The sequence below is a fragment of the Ictidomys tridecemlineatus genome, chromosome 7 (assembly GCF_052094955.1).
Source record: "Ictidomys tridecemlineatus isolate mIctTri1 chromosome 7, mIctTri1.hap1, whole genome shotgun sequence".
Taxonomy (NCBI): domain Eukaryota; kingdom Metazoa; phylum Chordata; class Mammalia; order Rodentia; family Sciuridae; genus Ictidomys; species Ictidomys tridecemlineatus.
In genome coordinates this window covers 70,726,840-70,744,500 of record NC_135483.1, presented here as the reverse complement: position 1 = coordinate 70,744,500, position 17,661 = coordinate 70,726,840, and the positions used below count along the sequence as shown (strand labels likewise).

Here is a 17,661-nt window from a genome sequence, read left to right as displayed (position 1 = left end):
TTTGCAGAATGCCATCAAGATATTGGGTGGGGAGTTCCTGTCACTGCCCTCTGGACTCTTGTAGTTCTTTTCCACTACTCTGTTAGGATTCTGGGTCATTTATTTCTATTACAGAACATTTCTGGGACATTAATTTAAAAGACTTCTGTATAATTGAGTACAGCGATTGCTTGTGTAGGCTTGACTCAAACTTTATGATAAAAAACATTCATCATATTCCTTTCCATGTAAGAGGAATTTAAGCTCTCCTCTTCATGAGAAGACCTGTCTGCAATGGAATTAAAATAGCTTCTCCCCGAATGGGAGCACTGACTTGGCAAAGATCATGAGCAGTCATTCAAGAGGAATGCAATTGGATAATTGAAATTTAAATGAGCTTGTAATCTGACTTTGAAAATAAAGGAAAAGAGATACCCAAGAAAGTTTCTTCCAGGTGAAGAAATATCCTTCCAGTCACTTCCGGTTTCAAGGCTAATATCATACACATGGTGAAAGTAATATAGCAATAAAACTTACCTTTCCATGTGCTTGTTCTCTCTGATAACACTGATAGCTGTGCTTAGAAAAGGTGCCCTCCATAGGGAAAACTCACATCTACAAAAACGACTTTCAAATATCACCAGAGATATACAGTCTGTTCCAGCAATGTTTGGAGCAATTGCCTTTTTTTATGTTGTGTCCATAAAGCATATATTATTAACCCAAGGAAGATCCCTAAATAAGTGACACAGATTTCCTTCTTTATTTAGAAACTATTCTGAGGTTCATACTTTCAAAGGATCCTTTCTCTTTGAATAACTTCTTCCTCATTCTCCAAGGACATGATATTATTCTTGTTAAAAACACCAAGTGATAAATGTTACAGGTGATTCACGTTCCCAAAGTGAAAACATTCCTATGGTTATTGTCACTGCCTTTAATAGAATTATAAATAGAATTATATGATAAGAATTGTTTCTTTGCTGTAGAAGAACACAGAATTGCCATATATATTATTACTTGTAAATAGAGAAAAAATAAAGATTCTAAATAAACTCACAATTTTGGAAAAAAAAACCGTTAAATTAAACTGGTGGGTGGTTATTTTCAGTGGAAAAAAGATGCCTAGGCTTTACAGGTAATTCCGTACTTACCTGATACAGATGGAGCAGAGCTCAATTTGTTTGAAGGCAGATTTCTTTTAAACAATTCCCATTTGCTCATTATTTCTATTGTGGAATTTTAAGAATTGATCTCTAGATATAATGAAATTAACCATAAAACATATACATGTAAAGAGAGATAACTTTCTGATATTTGAAACCTGTTGAACCATAATGTATTAATGACACTGAGCTATGATTCACAAGATTTTTAAAACTGTGGAAGAAAGACTATATTCAGTATAGGTTGACACACTGAAATATGATTCCTTTGCTTTACCTTACTTTAAACTCAGTTCCCACCATGCCAGTAACAAACCATAAAGCTTCAAAATGTGCCAAGATTCCAGGCCATCTTGAATCACATTAATGTTTCTAACTTTATATCCAAAGAAATTATTTTCTATTTTCTCTATCACTTAAACTTACTGGCTTCTTTCCAGACACTTAAATCTACAGATATTCCAAGTGTATTAGAATATCTTTAGATAAAAAGACAGGGTTGTCCAAATAACTAAAGGATGACATATCTGAGGCTTATTTAGCAATGAGCCCTTGCACCAGTGCCAACAGAGGCTTGTCCTAATGTCTGATAATAATTAGCAAATTGGCCGACAATTCCAAGCTGAGCTTTTGGTTTCCAACCTAGTGGTTTGACTGATGGCTGGGAATGGTTAGCCCATCAAAATCCTGTTTGCAAGAGCTGACACTTACATAGGGGTTAACAAAGCCAAGCTGCACTGTGTAGGCTGGCAGCAGGCCAGAGCAGGGCATGAGGCTGCAAGAATCTCTAGGCCTGAGACTTTGAAAGGCTACTTATTAAAAACTTGCCACCTGCAAGCTGGCCTTGTAGCTCTGTGGTAGAGCACATGCTTAGCATTCATGGAGCCCCAGGTTCCATACCTACCACCAGAAGGAGAAAAAAAAAATGTCACCTACAGTTTTTATTTCTTTGTCTTGATTAGATGTATAACCGACGTGATTCTGCAATCTGCATTTGGGGTAAAATTGGGAGTTCATAACCCACTTCAATCTAATGTATGAAATATGATATGTCAAGAGCTTTGTAATGTTGTGAACAACCAATAAAAAAAATAAAAAATTAAAAAAAAAGAAGTGAAGGAAAAAGTTATGAAGTTTTTATAAATAATTTATGCTCAATGTTAGTAACAACAGAGTAGAAAAATGAAACAGATTTGACAAATTAGCCATCATTACCATGCAGAGGTAAAATCTATTCACATTTTCTATGTATGTATGTATGCGCAGAGAATTTTAACAAAATTGGAGTCTAGTGTACACATCATACACATCGATATATGACAGTCTTCTAATATTCATATTTCCATTGAGTATTTGTCTATATAATATCACTTAAATACTTTTAATGTTCACTTAATTTTATTTATATATTGTCATAATTATTAACTGATTATTGGTGAAGGTTAAAAATTTATTTCCTATACAAAGAAAACTATGGTAAAGACCTTTTTCTGTTTTTTTGTTTGTTTTTGCATACAGCCTGAATTATTTCTCTAAGATGATTTTCCGAATGACTCGGGCTAAAAGTATGCACATCTGTAAAATTTTTAAGAAGTTTTTTCCCAGATTGGCCCAGGATAAAAAAAAATTACACTTATGTTCCCGAACTTCTAAATATATGATTAAATTATTAGCAGAATAACTGTTCTTCTCTGGATTGTGCTAAGAGTTTGATTATTGTATATTTATAGTGCATACTTCTTTTTCTGAGAGGAGTCAATTTTTCTGACAATATTATTATTTGGCCTGAATGTTTCCCTTTTTCCAGTGGCCATCAGGAGAGCTTTCATGAGGTCTAGGAAGTGGTTGGCACCCCATAAATGCTCTCTGTGTCTAATAACTCATTTAATTCACATAAGTCATTAATTCACAGAATTCATGCTAGAGAGATGAGAAGATGGAAGCATAAGATGTTAAGCAGTTTACCCTAGGTTATCATCTAGAAAGAAGCTGGACTGGGATAAAAATGTAATTAGATAGCAGGAGAGAAGAATATGGTGATTCTATTCTAGCAATGTACTTTCTCCCAAGGAATATCATTGAATCTACAACCTGTGAAATTTTGATACGACCCTTTTCAAGACAACCATCCTGTAGCCTCTGCTAACTTAGAACTTTCAAAAAAGATCTTAGATGAATTTCATAACAAATGATGCTCTTTAATTACATATTTGTTTTGATACAGGTCTAGTCATTCAAACCTCCTCGTGTTAAACATAATTATGTACACTTATGTCATGCATACTTGAAGTTTCCCATGAAGCTTTTTCTTAAAATAGCAGCATGTATTACTTATTCGAGATTATATGCTGTGATTGTGGACAAGAAGTACAGAAATGCATTCAAGAGCTGGCACTGATGCTATGGGGTTATTTAAAGTGAGAGGAGCCTTCATGTAACTGAAATGTTTGAGTATTGCACTTTCGGACACAGAGCTAAAATTTTGGGCATTTCCTCATGTATTCTGTTTCATTATCCTGTGGTCAATATAGAAAGTCCAACACTAGGTTCTGTAGAGAAGACAGAGATTTTCCATGAAGTCAGTGCTTTCATATCCTAGAAGATGTGTGATAGTTTAGATATGAGGTGTCCCTCAAAAGCTCACGTGTGAGACAGTACAAGTGTTTAGAGATGAAGTGATTGGGTTATGAGAGCATTAACATAATCAGTGAATTAATTCCCTGTTAGGGTTTAACTGAGTGGTAACTGAAGGCAAGTAGGGTGTGTCTGAAGGGGAGGTGGGAATTGGGAATATGCCTTTGGGGTATATTTTGTGACTGGTGAGTAGAGTCTCGCTCTGCTTCCTGATCATATTCTGAGTTGCTTTTTCTACCATACTCTTCCACCATGATTTCACTTTGAGCCCAGAGGAATGTAAGCTGCCATCTGTGGACTAAGACCTCCGAAACCATGAGCTTCAAAGTAAACATTTCCCCCTCTAATTGTTCTTGTCAGATCTTTTAGTCACAGCAGTGAAAAAGCTGACTAAACCAAAATGCCTCTTAACTTCCAAAAAACATAATAGGATTTGAGGACAGAGAGAAGCTAAAAGCTCAGTATAACTCCTACAACCAAATTCAGAACTCTTATTAGATAATAGTGTTTACTTATTATTATATGGCCTTGCCTTACTAGATTATTGTATCAATTGTGATTTTATTACATTAAAATTATTTAATAATCTATTATGCCGTTGGGATGATTAACTTTATGTGTGTGTGTACAAACAAACATGATGTCAGTGAAAAGAGGAACCAAGTAGGCTCGAGGTATGGCACATCTATAAAATTTTTAAGAATTGTACCAACTAACAGCCTGACTATTTTTAGATGTAGTGCTGGAGGTTCTCAGACAGCCCAAGGTAGCCAGGGATTCTGTACCTTCGCTTGATTGCAACCCCAGCTGTTTGGAGCAGGCCTCTGAGGAACAGAGGCCTCCTGAACCTGCTAGCTTCTTCTTCAATTCACAGCCCCTCCCTGCCACCTCCTTCCCCACCCTCCCATCTCTCTTCTCCAGTTCTGTTAAAATAAAAAAAAAAAAAAAGGCTAGTCTTTGAGAGGGCACTGTAAGATGCATAATGACTTCTAACCCGGGTTCCCCAGTGCTGGTGTGCTTGGGTAGCCCAACAGGGTGATTGTTCAAACATGATCATCCTTCCCAGTTGGTGGATTTCCAGGAAGCCCCAAGAACACACCCATGTGGTGCAGTGCACTGGTACACAAGGGCTTTCTGGGGACCTGCTTGGGCTGTAGAGTCCACTTCTGGTGAGCAGTGTGGGATACTGGGTACCTGTGAAAGGAATAGGGAGCCAAAGCCATGCATGGCGTTGGGGGCAGCTGGAGTAATTTCTAGCAGTCTGTCTAGTCTTTTGCAGCCTAAGCATGTTACAGCTGGGCTGAGCACCCAGTATGGCAGACTCTCCAAAAAGAAGAAAATCTGCTGTTTGAGTGATAAGAACGGAAAAGGAAGGGCTGGACACTTGCCCATTGATTGTCCTATTTCTGGTAGCCTGAGAGCCTTTCTCAGTCCAGGTATCTTTTCTCCTCGGTGGCTGGGGGTGTTCTGTGAGCTGGGGGAACTGGTTCTTAGTCTGTCTGCCAAGCTCCAATTCCTAGGATGGAAATGCTCTTCGTATGGGTCTCACCCCATGCTTGATGTAGGCTGGGACCCTGGCTCATCCTGGACCAGGGCTCAGCTGCTGGTCTCTCCTCCTGCCTCCTGCAGAGCTGGGGGTGCAGAACAGGACTTGAGCATGTGGAGACGCAGCACCCTGAATGACTGGCTTGTGACTTGGCCTCCCTCTTGGTGCCAGGTGCTGTTCATCAGAGTAGAAACTACACTCTTAGCCCTCTCTCAACAAGATAAGGAGTTTGAACAATCTGAAACCAACTAACAGCCTGAATATTCTGGTTGCAAAGATAACTCTGTGGGGAAAAGGGCACACTTGTACACTGCTGGTGGGACTGCAAAATGGTGAGGCCAATTTGGAAAGCAGTATGGAGATTCCTGGGAAAGCTGGGAATGGATCCACCATTTGACCCAGCTATTGCCCTTCTCGGACTATTCCCTGAGGACCTTAAAAGAGCACACTATACGGATACGGCCACATCAATGATTATAGCAGCACAATTCACAATAGCTAGACTGTGGAACCAACCTAGATGCCCTTCAATAGATGAGTGGATAAAAAAATTGTGGCAGCTATACACAATGGAGTATTATGCAGCACTAAGAAATGACAAAATTATAGAATTTGCAGGGAAATGGATGGCATTAGAGCAGATTATGCTAAGTGAAGCTAGCCAAGCCCTAAAAAACAAATGTCAAATGTCTTCTTTGTTATAAAGGGAGCCACTAAGAATAGAACAGGAAGGAAGAGCATGAGGAAAAGACTAACAGTAAACTAAGACGAATGGGGGGAGAGAAAGGGAGAGAGAAGGGAAAGCATATGGAAATGGTAGGAGACCTTCAGCGATACACAAAATTATAAGAGGTTATGATGGGCAAGGGGGAGGGGGAAAAAGGGAGAGAATTGAACAACAGCAGAGAGATAGAGAGGGAAGATGGGAGGGGAGGGGAGGGGAGGGGGGATAGTAGGGGATAGGAAAGGTAGCAGAATACAACAGTCACTAATATGCCATTATGTAAAAATGTGAGTATGTAACAGAAGTGAGTCTGCAATTTGTATTTGGGGAGTTCAAAATCCAATTGAGTCAAATATATGAAAAATGATATATCATGAGCTCTGTAATGTTTTGAACAATCAATAAAAAAATGAAAATTAAAAAAAAAATTAAAAAAAAAAGATAACTCTGAGTCCTGTTTTTTTTTTCTCCCTTTCCTTTTGTGGGGGTGGATACCAGAAGCACTGAACTACTGAACCAACCCCAGTCCTTTTTATATTTTATTTTGAGACACGGCTCCCTAAGTTGCTTAGAGTCTCACTAAGTTTCTGAGGCTGGTTTTGACCTTTGATTTCCTGCCTCAGCCTCCTGAGGTCGTGGAATTACCCATGCTTACCTTGAGCTCTGGTTTTTAAAGTCATCATTTTTAGTATTTGAGCCCTAATTTTTTCTTCCTAAGGGAAGAAAACTAAGAGAATTCCTCATGGAAATTCTCCAAACCCAGCCACTTGCTTTTTCTGTCCGCATTCTCCCAGGTTGGGAGAATCCAAACAGAACTTGAGGAAATCCATGCATCAGGGCAGATGGTATCTGTGGAGAGGCTTCTTCTCGCCTTGTGCAGCAAGTATGAAATGTATATGTTCTCATCCTCTGCGCCAGGCAGAGGATGATAATGGGAGTCTATCACTAGGAAGAAGGAGTTCTTGAAGGAGTCAGTTGGATTAGAGACTGGACTTCCAAAGGAAGCCACCCTTTCCCTCCTCTTGCATAGGCTATTGGGTCACCTTCCTCCAACTTCATCCTCTGGTCCCAGTGGCCTCTCTGTGACCTTCATAACTCGAAGGTCACTACCCACAGACCAAAGGAAGCAGGAAAGCCCACTTTCAGCCTCAATCCTTCCCTCTTCCCCACTCAAGTGCCTTCACGGCATCTGGCAGTGCACTGCAGTTTACCCACCCAGTCATTATTGGTCATTTTTGCTAATAATCATTTAATGAGCATCTCACCCTCCACGAGTCAAAATGCTTTGCTTCCTCCTAGCAGGATTTTCAAGGTGCAGCACAAGTCCTTGCCTCCAGTAGGTGCCCCTGACTGCTATTGATGGAGTGAAGGAATGATTTCCCAAGATTGTGTGTGTGTGTGTGTGTGTGTGTGTGTGTGTAGGCTCTTCCAGCAGAGTGGCCGTAAGAGAGCACCAGTGAACTGTTCCTTTTCAAACCAAACATTGAATCAGAATATATTGGAGGATGAGATGTAAGGACAGTTGCTCCCTTCCCTCTGAAAGTGTCTGTTTAATGTCTTATATAAAACAAGCATGAAACAAATTAATCAAACAGCTTTTTAGTGCCTATTTTGAGCTAGCAGTCTGTTAAATGAAGAGGAAGGCAGAAGCTGTTAGATGTTTCCTAGATAAATGCCTGGAAGTGTTACTAGTCGGGATCCCCACAGCCTCCAGGGAGCCCTGCCTCAGGCCAAATCGTTGAACCTGGTACCTCACGGAATTTTCCCTCCTGATAGTGGTGATTGTGCTTTGATAATCCACACTCTGAGGCTTCCTGTAGCCCATGTGGCAATTGCTTTCTCTGACAGACTTGTCTCCATCCTGTTGTCCTGAGTTGGTGTGTGTGTCTGCATTCCTGCAGTTTTTCAGTCTCAAATGTGTGGGCTGTGTCTGTGCTTTCCCTTGAAGTTCATGGGTCATATCACTCTTTTCACTGATTTAAAACCCAAGGAGTTTTTGATACACAAAGATGGAAGGATGAACTGCCTCTAGGTCAATATTAATTTTCCACGGCTACCGACTTCTCCCTAGGAATATTTGGTTTCTTAGAGCAAATCAAGATGCATGGGGAGCAGGCCAGCTTTTTGTTTAAAAGGTTTCAGCTGACAATCAAAAGAAAACAAACCTATTTGTAGGTGAGAGATTTGCATTTCATCATTGGGTTAAAACTGGATTGGGAGGACATACCAGTGTCTAGTAATTATGAAAAATAAATTGAACAGATTAACAGATTCACTTTGTATCAGCCCAGATGGACAGATAATTCTGTAGAACACAGAAGGGGAAAAAATGACCTTGTGGGAAAACAAATAGATAAACAAATTGTATTACCAAAAGTTGCACTTGACTAGCTGACTTCTCTCCCTTTTTTACATAAATTTGTCATTTAGAGTTTCATCCAACTTCTCCTTACAAACATTTTCCATTTTATATTCCACACCAAACCTTTTTGCAATGTATATAATTTAGTCTGTACTATAAATCATTAATGAAATGTAATTACATGTCTATCCTTTCCTGAATATATTTCTTTTAAGATCTGTTCATGTAGAATCAAGAGAAATTAGTGACTATTACATATTCGAGCAGAAGCAGGGGAAATGACTTGCCCTGATACCATGACTACCAGGGATGGTCCTGTGTGGTACATCAAGCCTACCATTAGCTTGTCACCATTTATTACTTCTGAGTGGTGTTTCTGATCAAACTGGACAACTGAGAAGCATTCAAACATTTTGTCTGAGTATTGCAACACTGGAAAGGAAGTCATACAATGTAGAGTTGTGAGAAGACCACTCTTATGAAAAATTGCCGAATTCAGAACTCAGTGCCCAAGGTCACATAGTGATCGAGTGAGTGGAGGATCTGGAACTTAAAACCCAAGAAGTCTGGTTATTAGAAAGCATGCTTTCCCCCTCTGCATCAAACTGCCCCTTATAGTAGTTGGCTTCTAGAACTAGTTTTTCCATTAAATTGTACAGTGGAAAAATCCTTTTGTTGTTGGTGGTGGTCTTTTTCAGTGACTCCTGAGATCCATTTCCATCCTTTGCAGCTCCAAATTATTATTAGTCACTGTAGTCAAGATTATGATTTTTTGACACCCCGATTAGCATTTTTCCACAGTGGATGGAAATATGCATGCTATTTTAAACTATATTGAAGAGAGATTAATTACCACTTTATAACACTTAAGTCACACATTGCTAATCAGGATAGATAAGGTGAGACTTGGATTTTATGGCACTTTCACTATTATTTTCGTCATATCGATTTGGTGATTTATTCTTCAGTGCTGGAATCGGTTAGTTAAGCATAAGTGAGCAGGAAGTCCTGTACATTGATTTAACCACTCTGTTTCTCTAGATTGGGGGGAAAGTAATGCAATTTAAAAATTGCTTACAGTTTAGGAGGTGACACATTCATCCTGAAAATGACAGGAAATCAAGATGTTTTTGTCTGTGGGGTTTAATTATTAAAATTTAATTTGCTCCTATGCTTTGCTTCAGTAGCTCTGTGCTAGCAAACTAGCTATAATTAGATTAGCAGCCTGCTAAGCGCTGGTGACAGCCTGTGCCTCAGAGAGCATGTGCTGGATTCTGCATGTGCCTCATCCTCATTGGTGGTTGGTGTTGCTGCTCGCCCGTTCGATAGGTTTCCACAGTAATCTTTATGCTGCATTAGAGACATAGATACAGAGGTACTGTACTGTGTTCTTACAACGGCAAGGTGCTGGGCTGGTAATCTTAAAGAAGGAGTAAGGCACGGAAGAGCAGGCGTTCCCCCTTTGTTGTAGAGCATCGGTGGTTAAGGACCTCTAGCTGCAGGAGGTCAGCGAGCAAGTCGCAGTTCATGGTAATTACTCTAAGTCTTTCTCTCTTATGAAAAACACAGCCATGCATGAAATGAGGCATGTTCGTCATGCCATGTATTTAATTTGATCTTGCTTTGTTGATACTGTGTGTACTCCTGCATTCCATACAAAAAAAAAAAATACATTCTCCTGCAGAAGGCTTGCCTGGTAAACAGCCACCCTGTTCACAAAAGACTGTTGTTTTTACCTGGATTCAAGGGTGCATGTGCTTGGGAGTGATTCTTATTGGTCCTCTTCTGTTTTGGAAAGCCCGATGCTGCATGGATTCCGGTGTCTTTGTGGGTGAGTTTCAGGACTCAGTGGACTTTGTTTGCATTGAGTCCAGACTCTCCTGAATAATGAGTGATCAAGGAAAATTTAGTGAAACAATTTAATTAGGACAGGGCAGTGACGCTCCTGATTCGATGCTGGGTCTCAGCAGAAGTAATGTGCTATTGTTTCTTCAAAGATGCGTGCAGCCTTCATTTTGGATGGTTTTCTTTGTCTCACCTTTTGTAGTTTTCATGAAGCTTTTTTAATACAGGAAATGTTAACATACCTCATTCTGCCAAAATATATGTGGGTATGTATTCAGCTGTATCTGGAGGAGAAATTTTTGACTACTGGCTTTGTTTAAGAGAGACGCTGTTTTTGGAGTTGACGTGTCATCTCATGGGGAGGTGGGGTCCTTGCCACTTACTTTGATGACTGACAGTATTTTTTATTTCTATTAATGGTTACCTGGATTATTTTCCAAATTGAACAATAATCTTAAATTCTTTGAATAAAGGTGGTGCATTCTGAAGGAAAAATATTTTAAGCCCGCGAGGCTGAGGTTCAAAAATACAAACAAATGCAACGTGAGTTGGTGCTTCTCAGTGTACCTCCTATTTTATGCCCCCAGGACCCCTGCTTCCGTTCAGTCTTCAAACTTCAAAATTAATGTCCTCCCCCTATCAGACTGTGGAGTCCACAGAAACTTGGGCACTGACTCACCAGTCACAGGGCTGGCGGGCTGCCACCATGCGTCTGCTCTCAGTGGAGAGTCCTCCTGGCTCCCGAAAGCCTTCAAGAATTATTTCCAAGCTCCTGAAAAGCCAAGCATTGCCACTTACATATTTTGTGAAGATAACTGCTCTGATCTAGAGCTGTATCCTGGTTGAAGGGAGTCAGTTTATTCTTGGGCAGAGGAAGACTTGAGATCGATCACTCACTATGCCTCACCACTGCACTCCCTCTTCTGCCCTGGGGGTAAAAAAAATCAGCCAGAGTCTTGAGTTTACTCAGATGATAGTGTTAAGGGGGAAAACCAAGGAATATTATCAAAGTCTGCCATGGGCTGTCACAGAGTAAGGTGCATAATAAGAAAGTTTGGTGGCTCTTGGTGGCCATACATGGTCTATGAGTTGAACTGGTCGGTGGCTTCTTAGGCACGTTGGTTGGTGAAATGAACAGGAGAACAGTCTTTCCACTTTGTATTCTATCCCCTGGACACAAACCAGGCCTCGTTCCCCTGACAGACTGAGCATACCCCTAGTGAGAACACTTGGTTCTGCTGGAACAGCTTTTCTTGTCCTCAAAGTCCAGGCTCCTCCACTGTGTCACTGCATCGTTCTTTGCCTAACAGTGTCCCTCCGGTGATTGTGGGAAAACACCTTTTTCTGCCTTTTGACACTTGGGCTCGGTCCCTTGTTTTGGGAAAGATCAATTGATGCAATTCTGTAATATCCTTTCTCCTCCTTTTTCAGTTTCCCAAAGTACTTCCTAAATTGTCTGGGTCTTACAGGGTTTCAAAGAAATAAGCTACTGTAAGTGTAGATTCTGTTGTCCTTTCTTTTAGCCATAGCTGAAACGTTGGGTGAACATAAACATCTGATGGCCTTCCTTTTGTGAGTGGAGCCACTGTGTCATTGAACTAGGTGGGAAACAGGTCTCACCGAGGTCTGTTCTCAAGGCTGTGCCTTAAGGAATTTTTGTGTCTGAGGGACTTCTTAAAAATTTACATGTAAATTATGTAATTCACAGACATGCCTATATCCTGAACTATATGACATCCCAAAGGACCTTTTAATCTGATCCAAAGGAGCATTTTAATAACAGGACTGTTCTTAATGATTTTGCAGAGTAACCAAAATAGGCACATTTATCTTCAGTTGCATCACATCTTAGTTATTTTTTTTTCTTACTGAATTAAGGGGAATCCTTACATATTCCTAAGACAAGAAAATAAAAATAAATTTCTTGACACTTTATAGTTTTGTTCTTTCCCCTTCTTCTAATTCCATTACCCATTACTGATGAGAAAATGACATTTCTCATGCAGCAAAAAGTAGATCTAATAGTCTGAACATAAACATTTAATATTTTTAAAAATTTATGCCTTTTCTGTCATACAATACTTTTTTTTTTTAATCACAGCAGACCAGATAATCAGTTTAAAACAGAAACTCGTCCTATGTAGAATGTGATGTGCCACAAAGCAGTAGGTTCAAGAGGTTCTGAAAAATAAAAAGATGAGCAGTGGACTGTACAAGCTGTTGGACATGGGTCCTAGTGGCTTCATGGCTGGCTACTGGCTATGATCTTAGATAGATCTGTCAGTAGCAATTGATGAGTATTTTAGTGTGGACCCTCCTAAAGTTGTCTGGATTAGAAAAATATTTAAAAGCATAGTAGGTCCCTCATCTGAATGTAGTCGTTTTATTCTTTCATTATTTTATTCTGTAATTATGGGGACCTGCTATGAGTGAGGCTACGAGTTTAGCTTTATTGAGAGAAGATAGAAGACACACTCCTATCCTGCAAGAAGCACTTAGCAGGAAAGACATCTAAATAATTAATAACAGGGGGAGGAGGAGCAGACATAGGCACCTGGTTTGGTGATAGCAAGGTATGATGAGCAGACGTTTAGAAAGAGAATAGGTGCTGGGGCAGGGTGGTGCACACCTGTAATTCCAGCAGCTCAGGAGGCTGAGACGGGAGGATCTCGAGTTCAAAGCCAGCCTCAGCAAAAGCAAGGCAGTAAGCAACTCAGTGAGACCCTGTCTCTAAATAAAATACATAATAGGGCTGGGGATGTGGCTAGGTGGCCAAGTGCCCCTCAGTTCAGTCCCCAGTCCCACCCCCCACAATAAAAAGAGGGTGGGGGTGGGTACCAGACAAGCCTTCAGGAGGAGCGAGATGGGATTTCTTACCATATGACACCACACCCACTTCTGTTAATGTTCAACAGAGGCTGGATCTGTGACACACCTTGGAGTGTCACCATGTCATGTTATGTCAGATGTATAATAAATGCAAAGAACCATTTATTTTCTTCCCCTTACTGACTTTTCTCAGAATCCACATAAGATTATTGTCTGGAGATGTTTTTATGTCTGATAGATTTACATGCCTGAGATTTGAAATTCTAAAATAAAAGGTACCAATAATTTAGAAATGCATCTTAGAGGAATAACAGAACATTTTCATGACTGCTGCCCTCCAGGTACTTTGATGATTACTTTTGGAACTGTTTGCTTTGCCAAGAATTAAGATTTTTCTCTTAGACGCCTGTAGACCCTTGAAAGTCAATTATTTCGATGAATGTGCTTATTAAATGCAAGCTGGACTTGGATTGTAGCATTTTACCCCACCACCTCTGATTTTTGTATACATTTAGAAAATAATTCGTAGAAAGTTTTAGATAATGTCTTATCTATTGAGTTTGGGTATCATTTAAATCTTGCCGAATTTGAGAGGGGGAGTCCACATTAAGGGACGCTCATCTTCACTAGTTCTTGCCACCAGTAAAATCTCTGCATGAGGAGAGTGTGTTTCCACTTCCATGGGACCTGCAGTCAGGGAACCTTCCTAAATCTCTCCTGCTTCTCCACACTTAACTCTGTGGAGCTTTGCTTTCCCAGGTCCTCACTCCGCCCTGCTCGCCCAGCTGGATGAGCTAGCAGGATTCCTCCCAGCCTGCCCCCCAGCCACTGGCTTCAGCTGTCAGCAGCTCTCTGAGCCTCCTGACCTCTGCAAACAGCACCCTCCTGTAGTCCTCCTGTCTCTGATGGCTCCTTCCCAGGCTCCTCCTTTGCTGCTGCCTTCTAAGTAGACCCTTGCCAAGAGCTGGCTTTCACCAGCTTCCTGTCCACACCACCTGTTTTCCACTGGTTTCTCATCCATGACCACACAGTACCCACCATTCTCCTCCTCTCACTCCTGGACAGCCAGGCCAATCTGCCTCAGGGCCCTGGCTGGTCCTCTTCCTGGAATGTGCTTCCCCCAAAGCCCATGACCTATTCCCACACTGCCTTCAGGATTTTATGGGAAATGGAGCCACGTCAGTCAGTTGAGACATTCTGAGGTCATATCTATTGTTTTTATTTTTTTTTTCAGTCTCTACTTTCTGGAATATAAATTCCATGAGATCAGAGATTTTTTTTTTTGCCTTAACCCCCAGAGCTTTGAAAAATACCTGATCCATAGGAAATGGCTCAGTCAGTGTTCATTGAACGAATGAAGGAAGGAACACATGATTTCTGACATCCGAGTGCTAGAGTACTCTTGTAGCAATCAAGATCTCTGCCCTAGCCAAATGATTATTGGTGAGCGCCTCACCTGGAGGGCCTTAGTCTCCTGCGCTGTAGATGGAAGGCGACTACAGTTCAGTCCTAAGGCCCTCTGAAATACGAACACTCTTATCAGTTCCAGAAATGAGGTAATGTCCTACAAAATATTACTTATGGGACTTCTCACAACTCGTTGCTACATTTTTCTTTTTATATAATTGCTATCTATAGTTAAACAAAAGGAGCAATTGAAATGAGCCAATGCTTACATTCTAGATGAAATATGTAAAAGCTAATGCGTTTGGGTTTACTGACATCTGCTACCTGTTTTTTAAAAATGAATTGGCCAATTTTTAATGGGATTTTTATTTTCTGTTCTAAATGCATTTAATAGTCTGCCTATTTTTGTCGAATAAAAAAAGAACATTTATCTTCTTTGCCTGTGTTTTTAGTTATTTCCTGCTACAGAGAGCACTTGGAGAAAGGAAGTCTTCCTAGGACTCTCTGCCTACCGCCCAAGAAATACTCATTTCTGTTTTAGGTAAGTGTATTGCTTTGCTTTGATACATACTGAGCAGAAGGTATTGATTTCTTTCTGAAAACTCATGTCATTATTATATTAAGACAAAGACTCTGAGGTTTCAGATATTTTGCTATCTGGAAAAAAAAAATAAAGAAACCAAAACAAAACACACATACAGGAATCCCAAACTTTGAGGTCCCTGCCAGTAACAAAATACTATGATGGATTTGCTTTTCCAAGGCTTTCTGTGTATCTGTTAGTAGTTACAGTTTGTTCAATGCATTGTAGTATGTAGTACGCAATCCCCTTTTGTGTGCGTGGATTTAAAGACAGCTTTAAAAATGAACATCCTCACACTTAAATAGGTGCACTGTCTGTGGTGAGGGAATAAGATGGTAGAGTGCAGTCAGCAGCAACAGCACTGTGAATTAGTAGGGGGAGAGGTGGAATGGAGAGGACGGAACCTGGATACCAACCCAATGGATGAGATAGACAGGGCAGGACAGGTGTACTGGGCTGGCCAGGCAGGGAGACCTGGAAATGGATAAGGTACTTTTCCCCATGGCTACCCATTCCTAGAATTCCTTTTCGGTCTCTAATCAATCAAGACATACCAGAAATATCCTCTCCGGGTCTCTTCCTATGGCCAGGCCCCCTTTTTTTATAGAGAAGCTGAAGAGGTGGATGAACAAGGTACAGGTGGTTTCCCCCTCTTATGGAGGGATCAAGAGCTCAGTACCACCACATGAGGAGGTTGGGAAAGCTTAGGAAAACGGGAGCCAGCTCCTCCGTGAGTGAGAAGTGGTAAAGAGCAATTCTCATGAGAAGAGTCTCAACCTGGATAACCACACTTGATGGACAGCCTTCCTCTGGCCGCCTTTCCAGCATCCATGAGCATCTGCCTGTAACGCACCCTTGCTTATACTGTAGGCCATGCATTTTCTAATTCTAATTTGCACAATATTGCTTACGTAGATGTTATTACTTTCCAAGGACTTCAGAATCTGGCAGAACTTAGGCTGCCGAATAAAAATCGACCTATGCCAGGTGGAATTCTGCAGTCTGTGGAAAGGGAAGAAATTAAAAAAAAAAAATTAAAAAAAGCCAACAACACACCTCAGTACTATTCCTTAAAATCCATCACTCTTAACAACACCTTCCTTATCTCCTTATCCCAGACCTAGGTTCTGCAGTGAAAGCCTGGGGCTCCTCTTGGTTGGGAGGAACTGTGTCTTCTATGTATAGTCCTGGGAGAGCTGAAGTTATTGACTTGCACCTGAGCACAGGTGGATTTAATGGAGAGTACTTTCCAACAGGGCCTGAATTCTCACTCTGTATCACTCTAGGGATCCCACCCATCTCAGTAGGTACACAAAGGAGGGGTTTCTTATGACACAGGCCTACTAGTGCTAACCCTGGAAATTGGAGCAAACTAGGACTTGTGGGGTCCTTGTGGGGTCCTTTTCGTGATTCCGTCACTCCTTCTTTGGACATGACTGCATGGTGTACATGCTCACCAGCATGACAGCAGCTGAATTTGCAACCCTGGCGACCAGGAAAGAAGCTGAGTAGATCTGAAGGTAACCTCATCTCTGCTACTCACTAACCTTGCAGATGGATGGGACCTGGTTGCTGTGGTTTTGAAAGCCATTGTTTTCCATATACCAAATGAGAATACCAGCAAGTCTGAAGGGATGTTGGGAAGGTGTTTAGATATCGCCTGGTTCAGCATAGACCCAGGAGGAATGGAGTCCTATCCCCTCTCACTGTCTAGAGATGACAGTTACCTTTACGGGCTTCAGTAACCTTTGAGTTTTATTCATATTATTATTTAGCTAGATCCTGTGACAGGAAGGAATGTGACCCATGAGTGCAGTGTCTGTACTGTAGACACTAAATCTTAGCCCTTCTAAGTCTTACATAATGTGAGATCAGAGTGTACTGATAACAGAGTATTCTTGTACATGATATGGAAACAGGTTTTCAAGTGTTCTGTGGAATATTATGAAAAGCATAGTTTTTCTCTCACCATATCCTGTTGTTTGTAATCTTTTAGGTTATTACTGAATTTAAATTTCATTAAAACTTTTGTTCTTTTTTTAGTTCCTAAATTACAGATAAGCAGCCTTATGTATGCATATGTATCAATAGCATCATTAGCATTTTTTACTACTCTCAATAGTGCATTTAAGATCATGTTGCTTTTAGAGTACAAGCTGGGTCTTTTAAAAAAAAAAGTGGTCCCTTGTTTAAGGAAACTAAAAAGGAAAATGGAGACATGAAATAAAACGATCTTGTAGTGTTCCTTTTGTGAAATTTCTTTTGAGTGTAATCATCTTAAAACATGACACCTCCTGAGCATGTGTCATTTTTAAATTAGTGTATAAACAGAAAAATCTATGCTTCATTCATGTCATTGCCATTTCAGGAAATCAGCTCGAGGGTTCCCTTTGTTTGTAGTTTCTTATTATCTTAATCAGACTTAACTAATAAAGTTGGTTTCTCCCCTTAAAAGGAAACTTTTTCAAAATGTCTCTAAGGACAGGTTTTTCCTCTTCCAGGGTGCTAGAGGCCTGAAAAATTGCTGGGAGCCAAAACAATCCTTGCACTTTTTTTTTTTTTCTTTTTCATCTTAAATGGTCCTCA

The 17,661-nt window shown here is 40.5% G+C and overlaps 1 protein-coding gene across 3 annotated transcripts in view; it reads left to right on the top strand.

Moving 5' to 3' along the window:
- Positions 1 to 17,661, top strand: part of Fam110b (family with sequence similarity 110 member B) — a 152,028-nt gene that overhangs the window by 75,497 nt on the left and 58,870 nt on the right. For 2 of the 3 annotated variants that reach the window (XM_005322931.5, XM_078017149.1), the window contains one exon: positions 14,945 to 15,033. The gene's annotated coding sequence lies outside the window, so the exon portion shown is untranslated. Of the gene's footprint in view, positions 1 to 9,756; positions 9,942 to 14,944; positions 15,034 to 17,661 lie in introns of those variants that run through there. The other variant, XM_021724878.3, reaches the window with a different exon arrangement.